We start from the raw sequence: 10741 nt of genomic DNA on the forward strand, positions 1-10741 counted from the left end.
GACAAGGATGCGAACAGTGGAACTGGTAGGACGACCAGGGTGGGAGAGGGGGAGAGGGCAGGGAATGCAGGGGTTACTTGAAGTTGGAGAAATCCACGTTCATAACGCTGGGTTATAAGCTGCCCATGCAAAACATGAAGTGCTGCTCCTCCAGTCAGCGTGTGGCTTATCTCTGGAGAATAACGATGGGTGACATTTCTGGTCAGGATCTGTCTTCAGAAGCATCTTTTTTCCTCCCATCCTTTTTCTCCAGAGACACTGCCTGACCCGCTGAGTAACTCCAGCCTTTTGTGTCTATCTTTGGCATAAACAAGCATCTGCAGTTCTTTGTTTCTACAATCTGAGTTGTTGAGGAGGCATCTAGAAAGATTAACCAAGGCAGAGCGTTAGGCCATAAGGATTAGGAGTAGAATTAACACATCAAGTGTACGCCATTCAATCATGGCTGATCTATCTCCCTCCTAACCCCATTCTCCTGCCTTCTCCCCATAACACTTGTCATGATACACTTGAACATTAGTAAAACTTTTGACAAGATTCTGGCTGGCAAACTGGTCCAGAAAGCCAAGACACCCCTGGGTTCTGAGGCAAGATGGCAAACTAGGCCAGATGTTAGCTTGGTGATAGTAGACAAAGGGGAGTTTGATGAGTTTTTCTCATTGAAAGTCTGTTACAAGTGGTACAATGCAGGGATTGCTTCTGGGATCAATGTTTTTAATAACACGAGAGAAATCACACGGAAATTGGTGGCATTTAAAGAAAGAATGTTTTTACGAGGATGTTGCCAGGACTCAAGGGGCTGAGCTATAGGGAGAGGTTGAGCAGGCTAGGACTTTATTCCTTGGATTGCAGGAGGATGAGGGGTGATCTTATGGAGGTGTAGCAAATCATGTGAAAAATAATTTGGGTAAATGCAGTCTCTTGCCCTGAGTAGGGGAATCAAGAACCAGAGGACATAGGATTTAATGTGAGGGTGGAAGGATTTAACAGGAACTGAGGGGCAACTTTTTACACAAAAGGTAGTAGGTGTATAGTAACTTCCCACCCAAAGGGTGGTGGATGTATGGAACAAGCTACCGGAGGAGGTAGTTGAGGCAGGGACTATTGCACAGTTTAAGAAACATTTAGACAGGTACATGGATAGGACAAGTTTAAATGATATGGACCAAACTTAGGCAGGAGGGACTAGTGTAAGGTGGGTCAGTGTGGGCACGTTGGGCCAAAGGGCCTGTTTCCATGCTGTATGAGTTTCACCTCAAAAACAGCTACACCGACCCCTTAGTGCAGAAGGGTGGGATTCCGGGAGTTCCTGGCTGCTTGGAGCAAATTGGAGTAGTCACGCAGCTCATTAGAGAAGCCCATGATAACAGAGGCGACCTGGTTGTTCTGTGGTTGGACCTCGCCAATGCCTATGGGTCCACACCTCACAAACTGGTTGAGCTTGCACTACACCGACACCGTTCCCAGCAAGATCAAGGTCATGATCCTGGATTATTACCATCATTTCAGGCTGAGAGTGACTTCTGGGTCAGAAACATCAGACTGGCATCGGCTTGGAAGAGGAATAATAATGGCCTGTACCATTTCTGTTATTCTTTTTGCTGTTGCATGAACATGGTGGCCAAGACGAGGTGGAATGCAGAGGCCCCCTAACCAAGTCTGGTGTACCACAGCCCCCAATAAGAGCTTTTATGGACGACCTTACCAGCACCACAACATCGGTCCCAGGAAGTAGGTGAATGCTACAAGGGGTTGAGAAACTTATCACCTGGGCAAGGATGAGTTTCAAGCCAACAAAGTCAAGGTCCATGGTGCTGAAGAAGGGGAAGGTGACTGACAGATTCCACTTCTTACTCTCCGGAACTGCCACTCCCCCCGTCACTGAGCAACCTGTCAAGAGTTTGGGGAAGGTTTTTGACGCAACTCTGAAAGACTGCCGCCATTCAAAAGTCCATTGAAGCCTGGCTCACCAAAGTCGACAGGTCAGGTCTGCCAGGCAGATTGAAGGCCAGGATCTATCAGCATTCCATCTTGCCCCGAGTCCTGTGGCCTCTGCTGGTTTACGCTGTTCCATTGACCACCGTTGAGTCCCCCGAAAGGAAGATCAGCGGCTTTCTCCGCAGGTGGCTTGGCCTTCCCCGCAGCCTCAACAGTGCTGCACTGTATGGGGACCAGTAACATCTTGCAGCTCACATTCAGTGGCCTCACGGAAGAGTTTATGGTGGCGTGAACAAGAGAAGCTCTGCAGTACAGGGACTCCAGGGACCAGAAGGTGTCATCGGCTGGCATCGAGGTGAGAACATGGAGCACGGAGAAAGCAATGGAGGAGGCAGAGTCACGCCTGAGGAAAAAGGCATTGGTGGGAGTCATGGCAACTGGCAGAGTGGGTTTGGGATACTTCCCTAAGACCAGGGCAAGGAGAGACACCATCTAATCCAGGAAGAGGTCCGAGCAGGTGTGGAGGAAGAGCATGTGAGCAGGACGGTGGGGTTCGGGCTGCAGGGAGCGTGGACAAGGTGTGAGAACATACCACAGCGCAGGATTAGCTGGTCAAACAGCATGCAGGCAGACCTCCAGCGCGTCCGGTTCCTTGTCCAAGCTGTCTACGATGCCCTACCAAGCCCAGTCAACCTCCACGTCTGGGCCAAGAGTGAGACACCTTCCTGCCCACTTTGCTCTGGAAGTGGATCATTAGAACATCTCCTCAGCAGCGGCCCAAAGTCCCTTGGGGAAGGTCGCTATCGGTGGCGCCATGACCAGGTGCTCAAGGTGGTTGCTGAGAGCATGGCCACTGCCATCGGTAACAGCAAACACCACCATGCCCCAAAGAAACCAATCACCTTTGTCAAAGCTGGAGAGAAGCCCCGCCAGACATCATCACCTCCAAAGTGACAAAACAACTGATCATTCTGGAGCTGACAATGCCCTGTGAAGAATGTATTGAAGAGGCTAACGATAGGGAACGTGCAAAGTACCAAGAACTGGTGGAGATATGCCAGGACAGTGGCTGGAAGACATACTATGAGCCCATAGAGGTGGGCTGTAGAGGCTTTGCAGGACGCTCACTCTGCAAAGTCCTCAACCAGTTGGGCATTGTGGGGCTGGCAAAGAAGAGGGCCATTCAATCCGCAAGCAAAGCCGCAGAGAAAGCCACTAGGTGGCGCTGGATTAAGAGGGCTGATCCATGCGCGGTTGCTGCTGGGACGCAAGACGGGGCTTGATCAACCCCGGCTGGGTCGCCTGGGCGAGGATGTCTCTTGTTGTGAGACCCGAAACACCAGATGACCCCAGGTCACATCACTGAGGATACGTCCCAGCGCATCTAGAGGATGTATCTTTCACACTTCACACATTCTAAGTGGTACAATGCAGGGATTGGTTCTGGGACCAATGGTTTGAATAACGGATGAGAGACATGACACAAAAATTAGTGGAGTTTTAAATAACAAAGAAGATTTACAAGGATGTAGCCAGGGCTATAGGGAGAGGTTGGGCAGGCTAGGCCTTTATTCCTTGGAGCACAGGAGATGGTGGGGTGATATAGGTTTTAGGTGAGAGAGGAAAGATTGAATAGGAACCTGAAGGGCAACTTTTTCACTTAGGTGGGTGGGTGCATGGAATGAGCTGCCAGTGGAGGTAGTTGAGGCAGGTAGTATAACACTCTATTTCATTCTCTGTATCTCTCTTTTTAGGGTTAGCAGGCCTTTCAGCCCCTTTGTCGGTTCGTGCCGTCTAACAGCCGAGATATCATGGCTATTGTTCATATTTTTCTCTGCTGCTTCTCATATCCTCACTTCTGCCATTCAAACTCATCTGGGTACCTCTCACAAACCTTCCCCTCTTCTTCTTTCCATCCCTCCCCCTCACTAACCTCAAACCTGCATTCCTGCCAACCAGTAGGAACATCTGCAGATATATAAGTTGTTGGTGAGGCCACATTTAGAGTATTGTGTTCAGTTTTGGTCACCCTATTATAGGAAAGATGTTGTCAAGCTAGAAAGGGTGCACAGAAGATTTACGAGGATGTTGCCAGGACTCGGTGGCATGTGCTATAGGGAGAGGTTGAGCAGCACGGACTCTATTCCTTGGAGTGCAGGGGGATGAGGGGTGATCCTATAGAGGTGTACAAAATCATGAGAGGAATAGATCGGGTAGACACACAGAGTCTCTTGCCCAGAGTAGAGGAATCGAGAACCAGAGGACATAGGTTTAAGGTGAGGAGGAGAAAATTTAACTGGAACCTGAGGAGTAACTTTTTCACACAAAGGGTGGGGGGTGTATGGAATGAGCCATCGGCGGAGGTAGTTGAGACTGGGACTATCGCAAAGTTTAAAAAACATTTGGACAGGTGCGTTGATGGGACAGGTTTAGAGGGATATGGGCCAAGCGCAGGCAAGTGGGACTGGTGTAGATGGGGCATATTAGTCGGCAAGTTGGGCCAAAGGGCCTGTTTCATTGCTCTATGATGCAAGAGGATTGATGCAATACCAGAACAGGAAGCTTTGCGTAGTAATGGAGCAGAGGCGAGCTGAATAGCAGCATGAACGGTATTGAGGTAGATTCAGAACAATTTACCAGAATTATACGAGGGATGAAAATCTGTAGATACAGGGAACTGCAGATCCAGGTTTACACCAAGTGCTGGAGTAACTCAGCGGGTCAGGCAGCATCACTGGAGAACATGGATAGGTGATGTTTCGAGGCCCTTCGTCAGGCTGATTGTTGGTGGGTGGTGAGGGATGAAAGGAGGGACAAAACCTGTTAAGTAGTGGGTAGATACAGGGTAAGGATGGTTTTTTCACAGGCAGGTGGTGGACGAAGGCCAGAGACGGCACAGTAGCGCCAGAGACCCAGGTTCGATTCTGACTACGGGCACTGTCTGTACTAAGTTGCATATTCTCTCCGTGACTGTGAGTTTTCTCCGGGTGCTCCCATTTTGGAAGTTAATTAGCCCTCTGTAAATAGTTAAATTGTCCCTAGTACGCAGGATAGTACTAGTATACGGAGTGATCGCTGGTTGGTCGAAGGACCCTGTTTCCACGCTGTATCTCTAAAGTAAAGATTAAAAGGCGGAAGCTGTGAGACAAAAGGATTGAAGAGTTGTAAATTGTGAAGCTAGATGAAGGAATATGCGTGGTAGAGGGGGAGGGAGAAATAGGTGGGGCACGGGAGGAGGAGGAGGGGGTGGTGGAGAAGGGAGAGGGGAAGGGTTTTGTAGTTACCTAAGCTTGAGGAGGATTATTTTACATCAAGAATTGATGTGGTCTGACTTTGGACTTTGGAGATACAGTGTGGAAACAGGCCGTTCAGCCCACCGAGTCTGCTGCACTGACATGGAAGGTGATGGGCACCTGTAAGGCACTGCCAGGGATTATATGGAGGCAGAGATTCTAGTGGCATGTATGAGACATTGAGATGAGTATACAGGGAATGGAGGGATATGGATCACATGCAGGCTGAAGGGATTTGTTTAATTTAGCATCATGGTCATAGAGTGATACAGCATGGAAACAGCCCCTTTGGCCCAACTTGCACATACCGCCCAAGATATCCCAACTACACAAGTCCCAACATATCCCTCCAAACCTGTCCTATCCATGGATCTGTCTAACTTTCTTAAATATTGGGATAAGTCCCAGCCTCAACTACCTCCTCTGGCAGCTTGTTCCATACACCCATCACCCTCTGTGTGAAAAAGTTACCCATCAGATTCCTATTAAATCTGTTCCCATTCATCTTAAACCTACGTCCCCTGGTCCTTGATTCGCCTACTCTGGCAAGAGACTCTGTGCATCTACCCGATCTATTCCTCTCATGATTTTATATACCTCTATAAGATCACCCCTCATCCTCCTGCAATCCAAGGAATAGAGTCCCACCCTACTCAGCCTCTCCCTCTAGTCCTGGCAACTTCCTTGTAAACCTTTTCTGTACCCTTTCCAGCTTGACAACATCTTTCCTATAACATGGTGCCCAGAACTGAACACAATATTCTAAATGCCAAAAGCCTTTTTGACCACCCAATCTACCTGTGACTTCACCTTCAGAGACCATGCACCTGAACTCCTAGATCCCTTTGCTCTACAACTCTCCCCAGAGGCCTGCCATACCCCGTGTAGGTCCAGTCCATGTTAGACCTTCCACATTGCAGCATCTCTCATTTCTCTGTATTAAATTCCATCAACCGTCCCTCAGCCCACCTGGCCAATCGATCAAGATCCTGCTGCCACTTTTCACAACCATCTTCAATATCTGGAAAATCGCCCACTTTTGTATCATCAGCAAATTTGCTAATCTTGCCATGTATATTCTAATCCAAACCATTAATGGGCCCAGTAGCGAACCCTGATGCACACCACTAGTCACAGGCCTCCAGTCCAAGAAGCAACCTTCCACCATCACCCTCTGCTTCCTTCCATGGAGCCAATTTTCTATCCATTCAGCTATCTCTCCTTGGATCCCATGCGATCTAACCTTCCCGAGCAGCCTACCATGCGAACATTGTCGAATTTGCTGAAGTCCATGTACACAACATCTACAGCTCTGCCCTCATTAACCTTTTTGGTCACGTCTTCAAAATACTCAATCAGATCTGTGAGACACGACCTCCCATGTACAAAACCATGCTGACTATCCCTAATCAGCCCTTGCCCATCTAAATACCTGCATAAACTATCCCTCAGAATACTCTCCAGTAACTTTCCAACTACAGATGTTAAGCTCACCGACCTATAGTTCCCAGCATTTTTCCTGCAGCCCTTCTTGAATAGAGACACAACATTTGCCACCCTCCAGTCTTCCAGCACCTCTCCTGTATTCAAAGACGACTCATTAATTTCAACCTGGGCTCCGGCAATTTCCTCTCTAGTTTCCCACAATGTCCTTGGATATATCTGATCAGGCCCTGGAGATTTGTCTAGCGTACACGATAGTACCTTCAGCACCGTTACCACCATAACACAGACTGCTCTCAAGACACTTCCATTGACCGCCCCAAGTTTCTCCATCAGTAAATACGGAGGACAAATACTAATTGAGGACCTTGCCCATCACCTGTGGCTCCACACAGAATTGACCGCTTTGATTCCTGAGAGGTCCCACTCTCTCTCTAGTTACCCTTTCCCCCTAATGTAATTATAAAATCTCTTGGGATTGTCATTAATGCTAACTGCCAAAGATATCTCCTGGTCCCTTTGTGCCCTTCTGATTTTTTTTAATTTGCTCCTTAATTCCCAAAATACCTCCAGGGATACACTTGATCCCAGCAACTTTTGCCACACCAAACGAGTCGACACTGTCCTTAACTCTGCAAAGAGCGTCATCACAGGGATGCTTAAGTCAACACCTTTGCAGTGCCCCCCTATCCTCTCTCACATCGCCCCTCCCAGCATACGCAGAAGGGAGAGGATGTTGAAAGATTGGTGCACCATCGAGGCCAACCTTGACCTTCCCATCCATGCTGACTTGAACAATCTGCCCAACATGTACCTGAAGTCCCGCAAACCCTTCTGGCCTTGAGTCAGATCCCTGGAAGACTGAGTGGCGCAGAGCCTGGAAAGATGCCAACACCAACAACGGAGAGGTGATCACAGACCCCACAGTGAAACCACCGGGATTTGACCTCCATCGCAAGCAATGGTTAACCCTGAACAGAATCCACACCCTCTGTGCAAGAACAGCCCATCACCTGCATAAGTGGGGGATGATGGACAGCCCTGCTTGTGACTGCAGACATCCCACACATCGTGAATGACTGCTTTTCCCTGGGGGCACCAAAACCATCCACCCAGCAACTGAAGCTGTCCTGGTCTGGATGCCTACCCTTGACCTACAACTTTAGGCTGTGCACGCCTTACGCAAGAAGAAGCAACCTACACCTGTCCCATGCATCCTTCTTATTCTTGACCAATGCCTCAATTTCCCTCATCAGCCATTTGCCTGCCTTTCCCTTCACTCTAACAGGGACGTGGATATCCTGGGATCTTGTCAGCACACTTTAAAAAACATCCCATTTGGCGGATGTTCCTTTCCCCTTCAAACAGCCTGCTCCAATCAACTTGAGCAAGACCTTCACTCATCCCCTCAATGTTTGGCACAGACATTGTGGCCACACAGTATGACCATACTAATCTATGAGTGAGCTTTGTAAAGCAAAATCCAGAAAATGCTCAAACTTTTAAATAAAGACTGATGGCACGGTAGAGTTGCTGCCTCACAGTGCCAGAGACCCAGGTTCGATCCTGACTGCGGGTGCTGTCTGTACGGAGTTTGTACGTTATCCCCATGACCGCGTGGGGTTTTCTCTGGGTGCTCCGATTTCCTCCCACACTCAAAAGGCGTACAGGTTTGTAGGTTAATTGGCTTCGGTAAAATTGTAAATTGTCCCCAAGTGTGTAGATAGTGTATGGGGTGATCGCTGGTCGGCTCGGACACGGCAGGCAGAAGGGCCTGTTTCCGTGCTGTATCTCAAAACTAAGCTGATAAAGCTGCAGGGACTCAGGAAATTGTGCAGCCTACGAGGAGGGAGAAAGAAATTGGGGTTCAGGTCCTTGTCTTCTGATTAGAGGGTGGAATATGGGGTGATTATAAATTGTATCAATGTGTCCTGGCACTACAGTCAACATGGTCCACCACCAGGTGGTGCTATGGAGCCTCCTTCCAATGCATTGGTCCCTCCATTCCCCAGCCCCCACAGTTTAGTTTTAGAGATACAACGCAGAAACAGGCCCTTCAGCCCACCGCATACGTCCCAACCAGCGACCCTTGCACATTAACATTATACTTCATGTACTAGGGACAATTTTCAATTATATCAAACCAATTAGCCCACAAACCTGTAGGTCCTGGGAGTGTGGGAGGAAACCGGAGCAGTCCAGATAAAACCCACGCAGGTCGCTGCCGCTGTAACGCAGCAACCTTACCGCTGTGCCTCCGTGCCGCTCTCAATAACAACGGGCAGACTACAAACATAACCTGCTCACAGTGAAAGGAGGTACAGGGAAACCAAACAAATGCTCTGCTGCAAAGGTCCACAAGAGTTGACGATTACAAAGCAGAGATAGCACATTCAGGAATATCCAGGCACGGTGGTGCAGTGGTAGAGTTGCTGTTTTACAATGCCAGAGACCCGGGTTCGATCCTTACTATGGGCGCTGCTGAAGGCAGGTACGGGACGGAGTTTGATGATCAGCCATGATCTCCCTGTGACCGGTGTGGGTTTTGAAGGGGTGCTCCGGTTTCCTCCCACAATCCAAATGTTTACAGGTTCATGTTGGGACAATTTTCTTGAAAAAATTGTAAATTGTAGGTCCTAGTGTGTAGGATGGGCAGCCCAGTAAAAACCCACGCAGGTCACTGCGGCAGTAGCCCAAAGGGCCGTTTCCCTCGTGCTGTATCTCGAAAGTCCAAACATAAAGTCAAAGACAGGAAAAAACTGAACAAATGACACAAGTAAATGAAGATGAGTGGACGATTACAAGTAGCCATGAGGAAATCCAGGCACAAAGTGCTGGAGGAACTCAGTGGGTCAGGCAGCATCTGTGGAGGGATGGGATTTGTGACATTTTGGGTCTGGACCTTTCCTCAAACTGAGAGGTCAGGGCTAATTGACTTGAAAAAAATTGATTCCACGGGCCGTTGAGGATGGAATGGTGTAGGGGTGATCATAGACTCAGTAGAAAAGGGCCTGTTTCCACGCTAGAAAGTCTAGGTAAAAGCAGGAAAATAGGCCATGAATGAAGGCCCAAATCGAGCCTGCACCACCAAGTGCTGGAAACTATGGGTCAGGCAGCATCTGAGGGATCCATTTGTGACAGTATCCCGGACCTTTCCTCTCTCCATACCCTCTGATCCCCTTAGCCACAAGGGCCACATCTAACTCCCTCTATAAATCATGCAGCATGGAAACAGATTCTTCACCCATCCAGTCCAGGGCAACCATGGATCACCCACTCACGATCCCTGCAATTCCAACCCAATGCCACATCCAGGACCACAGCCTTTATGGCCAAGGTAAGTCTTTAAAATGTTTTAAAATTCCAGACTTGAAGGATACAAATAAGAACACCGGACATAGTTTTAAGGTGAGGAGGTAATGATTTAATAGGAATCTGAGGGGTTGTAACAATTGACAATCGGTGCAGGAGTAGGCCATTCGGCCCTTCAAGCCAGCACCGCCATTCAATGTGATCATGGCTGATCATCCCCAATCAGTACCCCGTTCCTGCCTTCTCCCCATATCCCCTGACTCCGCTATTTTTAAGAGCCCTATCTAGCTCTCTCTTGAAAGCATCCAGAGAACCGGCCTCCACCACCCTCTGAGGCAGAGAGGGTAGCCTGTTTACACAAAGGATGGTGGGTATATGAGGTTGCTGGAGGAGGGAGTTGAGGCAGGTATTCTTGCAATGTTTAAGAAACATTTAGACAGGTACGTGGATAGGACAGGTTTAGAGGGATGTGGGCTTACCCCAGGCAGGTGGGGCTAGTTTAGATGGGACATGTTGGTTGGTGTGGGCAAGCTGGGCCGAAGGGCCTTTTCCCATGCTCCATGACTAAGATGGCGCCTCTTGTATTGAGTCTGTGTTTATCGTACATACTTATACTTCGTATGACTGTGACTAATGTACAGTAGGGTAGGGTTGTCACTGAACAGTACATAGAAACAGAATTTCACTGTACTTTGGTAAACGTAACAAAAAAGTACAATTGAACACTAGTTCTAGGTTAACCCAGCCAGTTGGCT

The sequence above is a fragment of the Leucoraja erinacea genome, chromosome 34 (genome assembly GCF_028641065.1).
Source record: "Leucoraja erinacea ecotype New England chromosome 34, Leri_hhj_1, whole genome shotgun sequence".
In the NCBI taxonomy this organism is placed as follows: Eukaryota; Metazoa; Chordata; class Chondrichthyes; order Rajiformes; family Rajidae; genus Leucoraja; species Leucoraja erinaceus.